Raw genomic sequence first — 6,423 nt, forward strand, 5'->3', positions numbered from 1 at the left:
AGCTGGGGAAGGGAGACACAATTCAGTCCATATACTAGGGTTAAGAAGCTAGGCTCCGATCACTCCATAAGATGCAGCGAATAAGGCACGGCTATTATTGGGGGGTTGGCCCCTTAAGGCTACACCCCAAATAGCAAAAAATGAGTGTCCTTGCTTCTGGACCTCAGTAAGAAAGGAAATGAGACAAAGCCCTGTTGTAATAGTAGGACCCTAAATACTGATTCTGACTCTGTGACCCATTTTTTCCATATATAAGAGGTATCAACTCGGAAACAGAAGCCAACAGCCCAAGCTTATTTTTGTTAATTTTTTTTTTAAGTTTATTTTTGAGGGAGACAGACAGAGCATGAGCGGGGGGCGGGGCAGAGAGAGAGGGAGACACAGGATCTGAAGCAGGCTCCAGGCTCCGGGCTGTCAGCACAGAGCCCCATGCGGGGCTTGAACTCACGAACGTTGAGATCATGACCTGAGCCAAAGTCACATGCTCAACTGACTACCACTCAGGCGCCCCCCCAAAAAAACCCAATTTTAAAAAGGGCAAAGGACTTAAACAGATATTTCTCCAAAGAAGGCATCAGGTGGCCAATAAATACATGAAAAGATGCTCAATATCATTAATCATTAGGAAAATGCAAATCAAAACCATAATGAGATACCACATCACGCCCATTAGGGGGCCTATTATCAAAAAACAGAAATTAACAAGTGTTGACAAGGGTGTAGAGAAAACGGAACCCTTCTGCCCTATCGGTGAGAAAAATGGCCCAGCCAGTGTGGAAAACAATATGGTGGTTCTTCAAAACAGTTAAATATAGAATTACCATATGATCCAGCGATTCCCCTTCCGGGTATATGCCCAAAAGAAATAAAAGTGGGGACTCAGACATTGTATACAAGCATTCACAGCAGCATGTGCAAAAAAGTGGAAACAACCCAAATGTCATTGACAGGTGAATGGATAAACAAAACGTGACATATACAGACAATGGAATACTACGCAGCCTTAAAATGGAAGGGAATCTTGGGGCGCCTGGGTGGCGCAGTCGGTTGAGCGTCCGACTTCGGCCAGGTCACGATCTCGCGGTCCGTGAGTTCGAGCCCCGCGTCGGGCTCTGGGCTGATGGCTCGGAGCCTGGAGCCTGTTTCTGATTCTGTGTCTCCCTCTCTCTCTGCCCCTCCCCCGTTCATGCTCTGTCTCTCTCTGTCCCAAAAATAAATAAACGTTGAAAAAAAAAATTTTTTTAAATTAATTAATTAATTAAAAAAAAAATTAAAAAAAAAAATGGAAGGGAATCTTGTCATAGGCTACAACATGGATGAACCTTGAGGACACTACGCTAAGTGAAGTAAGCCCATCACAAAAGAATAAATATTGTATGCTATTTGTACATGGTCCCTAGAGGCTTCAAATTCGTAGAGACAGAAAGAAGAATGGCGGGTGACAGGGGCTGGAAGGAGAGTGAAGTGGGCACTTAGTGTTTAACAGGGACAGAGTTCCCTAAAAAAAAAGGAGATCCCTCTTTTCCTTCACTAAATGGCAAAATCAAATCCTCAGCCTCTTTCCAACCTGTGCTTCCCAGACCTGTTTCAGAAACAAACACCTGATGAGAATCTGTGGGGTTAGCCAGTCTTTGGTCTTCCCAGGGCAGGACTGGAAGCCCCTGGAGGCAGCTTAGGGCAAGTATTTTGTGATCCTTGGAGGAATAAATTCCTTTTTTGTTTTTTTAATGTTTATTTTTGAGAGAGAGAGAGACAGAGCACAAGCAGGGAAAGGGGCAGAGAGAGAAAGGGAGACACAGAATCGGAAGCAGGCTCCAGGCTCTGTCAGCACAGAGCCCAACGTGGGGCTCAAAGTCATCAACCATGAGATCATAACCTGAGCCGAAGTCGGACGCTTAACTGACTGAGCCAACCAGGCGCCCCAAATTCTTTAGAAATCAGCTCTTGGGGTGCCTGGGTGGCTCAGTCGGTTAGGCGTCCGACTTCGGCTGAGGTCACGATCTCACGGTTTGTGAGTCTGAGCCGAGTTCGAGCCCCGCACTGGGTTCTCTGCTGTCAGCACAGAGCCCGCTTTGGATCCTCTGTCCCCTTCTCTCACTGCTCCTCTCCCACCTGTGCCCTCATGTGCTCTCTCTCTCTCAAAAATTAAAATAAACCTTTAAAAAAGATAAAATACTTTTTTAAAAAATCAGGGTTCTGGGGTGCCTGGGTGGTTCAGTCGGATAAACGTCCGACTTCGGCTCAGGTCATGATCTCGCAGTTCATGGGTTTGAGCCCCGATTCAGTCTCTGTGCTGACAGCTTGGAGCCTGGAGCCTGCTTCGGATTCTGTGTCTCCCTCTCTCTGCCCCTCCTCTGCTCAGGGTCTGTCTCTCTCTCCCTCTCTCTCTGTCTCTCTCTCTCTCTCTCAAAAACAAATAAACATTAAAAATAAATACAAAAAAATAAATAAAAAATCAGGGTTCTTCCATTTTTGGATGAGTCCTGCTGATTGTATTTCTGAGCTGGGCAAGGCCATTGATGCATAGATTCAGGAAAACCCAACTTGGAACCCATCTGTTCAGTATATGAAGCAAAATCACAGGAAGTACTCAGGCTGAAAATTGGTTTGGGTTTTTTGTGCTTGTCTAAAAAAAAAAAAAAAAAAAAAAAAAATCCTTCAGCCACCATGCAGATGAGTGTAGTATCTTAAAACACTCTGCCCTGTGAAAACACACCAAATATCATCTTTTGCTTTCCTGATCTTTGGGCATTCTAATTTCAGATGCCTGCCCTTCAAATGTGATGAGTGGCTATCAGTTTAAATATCAGACTCTTGATTCAGGATATCCTTAAAGGACCGGAGGGCTTTACAGGAATTCAAAAAAGAATGGTTTCAAACCTGGGTGCCCACGTCTGCTGGTGGTAATTTCATGGAAATCCCTCCCAGAATGCATCTGAGGCGGGTTGGGTGTGACGTCTGCGGGTTTCGGGCCCCCCGTGCACCCCCCACACACACACAACCTGCCGTTTCCTTCAAACCCCAGGGCTAAGGCTGGGGCTGATCTCCAAAAGCCTATGTGCCGCCCAAGGGTGAGGATACCTGTCTTGTTTGTTCACCACAGTATTCCCAGCTTGGGAGCAAAACAGAAGCTCAGTAAATATCTACTGAGTTGAATTGAATGTCATCGTGGGTGGTAGAGAGTAGAGCATAGAGATCAAAATGTTAATTCCAGATAAGCCAACGTAAACACAAATCTTCGTCTTCCCAGCTAAGCAAACAAAGAAGAAACACTCAGAGTTTGTTCCTTGTGCTAATTAATACCCAAATTTTAAACTCTAAAATCAATGTATTATTTTTATGACCTAGGATCTATTAATCCTGAAAAACAAAGGAAGTTATAATGACTTGGTGATTCGTTTTTCTCATTTGGGCTTACGCCTTTCAGCCAGTTTCCTCTTTCTAATAAATGACAAATTCGGAACAGGGGATCTCTGCGCAGTCCAAACAGACCTGCCAACCCCGCGTGAGACAGTAAAACCTGGCTGCGGGTTTGCCCACTGGCCCACCTCATCCCTAAGTACGGAAAGCCCTAGGTCTCACGCTAAGTGTATCTCTGAGCAAGCTCCTTTGCCAATCAACTCGGGTAAAATCTTTGCATTTTGTATCACATCTTGTACTTTTCAAAGCATTTTGATACGAATCCATAACATTTTATTCTCACAACCACCTAGTGAAATCAAAAGGATCCTCATATGACAAAGACGACAGAGGCTTGGAAAGGTCACGTGATCTGCTTACTTGAATTAAGAGCATGGTTTGGATTCTCATTCCTTCCCTACTTCTCTGAATTAATCATTTCTTATTTTAATGCACATTTATAAGCTTAAAACTTAGCAGCACCCTGCCAGGTTTTTCAATAATTTGCCCACCGTGCCCTGGGCACACAACAGCCAGTGCAGATGTCCCGGATGCCTGCCAGCTGCGATTACTTTTCCTCTGGGGTCGGAGCCTTTTTCTTTTCTTTTCTGTTTTTAGTGTTTATTTATTTTTTTTTTTAATTTTTTTTTTAACGTTTTTATTTATTTTTGAGACAGAGAGACAGAGCATGAACGGGGGAGGGGCAGAGAGAGAGGGAGACACAGAATCGGAAGCAGGCTCCAGGCCCTGAGCCATAAGCCCAGAGCCCGACGCGGGGCTCGAACTCACGGACCGTGAGATCGTGACCTGGCTGAAGTCGGACGCTTAACCGACTGCGCCACCCAGGCGCCCCGAGTGTTTATTTATTTTTGAGAGAGACAGAGCGTGAGCAGGAGGGGCAGAGAGAGAGGGAGACACAGAATCTGAAACAGACTCCAGCCTCTGAGCTTGTCAGCACAGAACTCGATGCGGGGCTCGAACTCACGAGCCGTGAGATCATGACCTGAGCCAAAGCCAGCCGCTTAACCGACTGAGCCACCCGGGAGCCCCCGAACCTTTTTCTGAGCGAGCAAGCTTCAGAGACTCTACGTCGTCCACCTCTTTGGTTGTGAAGTGCAGAATCCATTTCGGGAACTGGGAGACTTATGTCAGAATTCACAGAAAGGGGGACTCAGAACACGACAACGAGCTGGACCTCAAGAACACCAGGAATTGATGGGTGTTCCTGGGTCCAAAGTGGCCCGGGGTCTGCAGCAGCAGAAGGCTGTAGACCTTCGACCCGGTCTAGAACTTTCCTACTAAGGAGACTCAGCCAGGGAGACATCTTGGGTCTTGCTTCCTGTCTTGCCCTCACCTGTCTAATGCTTCAGTGCTGCTCAGAGTGTGTGGAGCTAATGAAGTCAACACATTAAATGAAATTCCAAGAGCGTCAAAACATGCTCCTGAAAATTCTTGAAACCTCCCAGAGAGTATGGTTTATGTGTGATGCACAAAGCCCCACTTAGTAATATGTGTTATATGCAGAATGTATGGGGTAAGCCTTGCTGAAATTTTATTTTTCTCCGGCATTGTCCTTTAAGCCTTCCCAGTAGAGGGCATCCTTTTCCTGTCCCTTGATGGACACTTGATTTTTTTTTTTCATTAAGGTAAAATTCACATTACCTAAAATTACTCAATACCCATTTAAAATGTACAATTCATCACCTCTCGGTCTTTCGGCTAAGATCAAGTGTAGTATCTGTTCTTATAACTTAACACCTCAGGCAACAACAGATGTTGGCGAGGATGCGGAGAAAGAGGAACCCTTTCGTGCCGCTCGTAGGAATGCAAGCTGGTGCAGCCACTCTGGAAACCAGGATGGAGGTTCCTCAAAAAACTAAAAATAGAACTACCCTATGACCCAGCAATTGCACTACTAGGTATTTATCCAAAGGATACAGGTGTGCTATTTCAAAGGGGCACATGCACCCCCATGTTTATAGCAGCACTATCGACAATAGCCAAAGTGTGGAAAGAGCCCAAATGTCCATCGACTGAAGAATGGATAAAGAAGATGTGGTATATATATACAATGGAGTATTACTCAGCAATCAAAAAGAATGAAATATGCCCCATGCCCCATCGCAACAACGTGGATGGAACTAGAGGGTATTATGCTAAGTGAGATAAGTCAGAGAAAGACAAATATACGACTTGACTCGTATGTGGAATTTAAGATACAAAACATAAAGGAAGGGAAGCAAAATAATATAAAAACAGGGAGAGAGACAAACCACAAAAGACTCTTAAATACAGAGAACAAACTGAGGGTTGCTGGAGGGGTTTGGGTTGGGGGGGATGGGCTAAACGGGCAAGGAGTGTTACGGAAGACACTTGTAGGGATGAGCACTGGGTGTTATACATAGAGGATGAATCACTGGAATCTACTCCTGAAATCATTATTGCACACCATGCTAACAAACTTGGATGTAAATTAAAAAATAATAAAGCATCTGGAATAATGTCAAGAGTATAGGAGACAGTTAAATAAATAAATAAATAAATAAATAATAAAGTGTACGATTCAGTGTCATTCAGTTCTTTCACACTATGTGCCACCAACCCCTCTTATCTAGTCCTAAGGCATTTTCACGCTCCCCCAAAAGGAAACCCCATACCCATCAGCAGTCACTCCCCATTCTTCCCCCCTCATCCCAGTCCCTGGCAACCACTTTATGTCCCTGTAGATTTCCCTATTCGGAGTGTTTCGTTTAAATGGAATCCTGCAAGGGGACCCTGGGTGGCTCAGTCAGTCAGTTAAGCGTCTGACTCTTGATTTCGGCTCGGGTCACGGTTCCAGGGTTGTGGGATCGAGCCCCACGTCAGGCTCTGCACTGGCATCGTGGTGCCTGCTTGGGATTCTCTCTCACTCCTTCTGTGCCCCTCTGCTTGCTCGCTCTCTCTCTCACAATGTTAAAGTGGAATCTTACAAAATGTGATCTTTGTGTCTGGCTTCTTTCGCTTAGGATAATATTTTCAAGGTTC

At 45.1% G+C, this 6,423-nt stretch overlaps 1 pseudogene; it reads left to right on the top strand.

The window, feature by feature from the left end:
• Nucleotides 1-5,098: 5,098 nt before the first annotated feature.
• On the top strand, nucleotides 5,099-5,207 carry LOC112856751 (U2 spliceosomal RNA; annotated as a pseudogene).
• Nucleotides 5,208-6,423: the final 1,216 nt, after the last annotated feature.

This window comes from Puma concolor, chromosome B3, assembly GCF_028749965.1.
Source record: "Puma concolor isolate L17-30 chromosome B3, mPumCon1.1.hap2, whole genome shotgun sequence".
In the NCBI taxonomy this organism is placed as follows: Eukaryota; Metazoa; Chordata; class Mammalia; order Carnivora; family Felidae; genus Puma; species Puma concolor.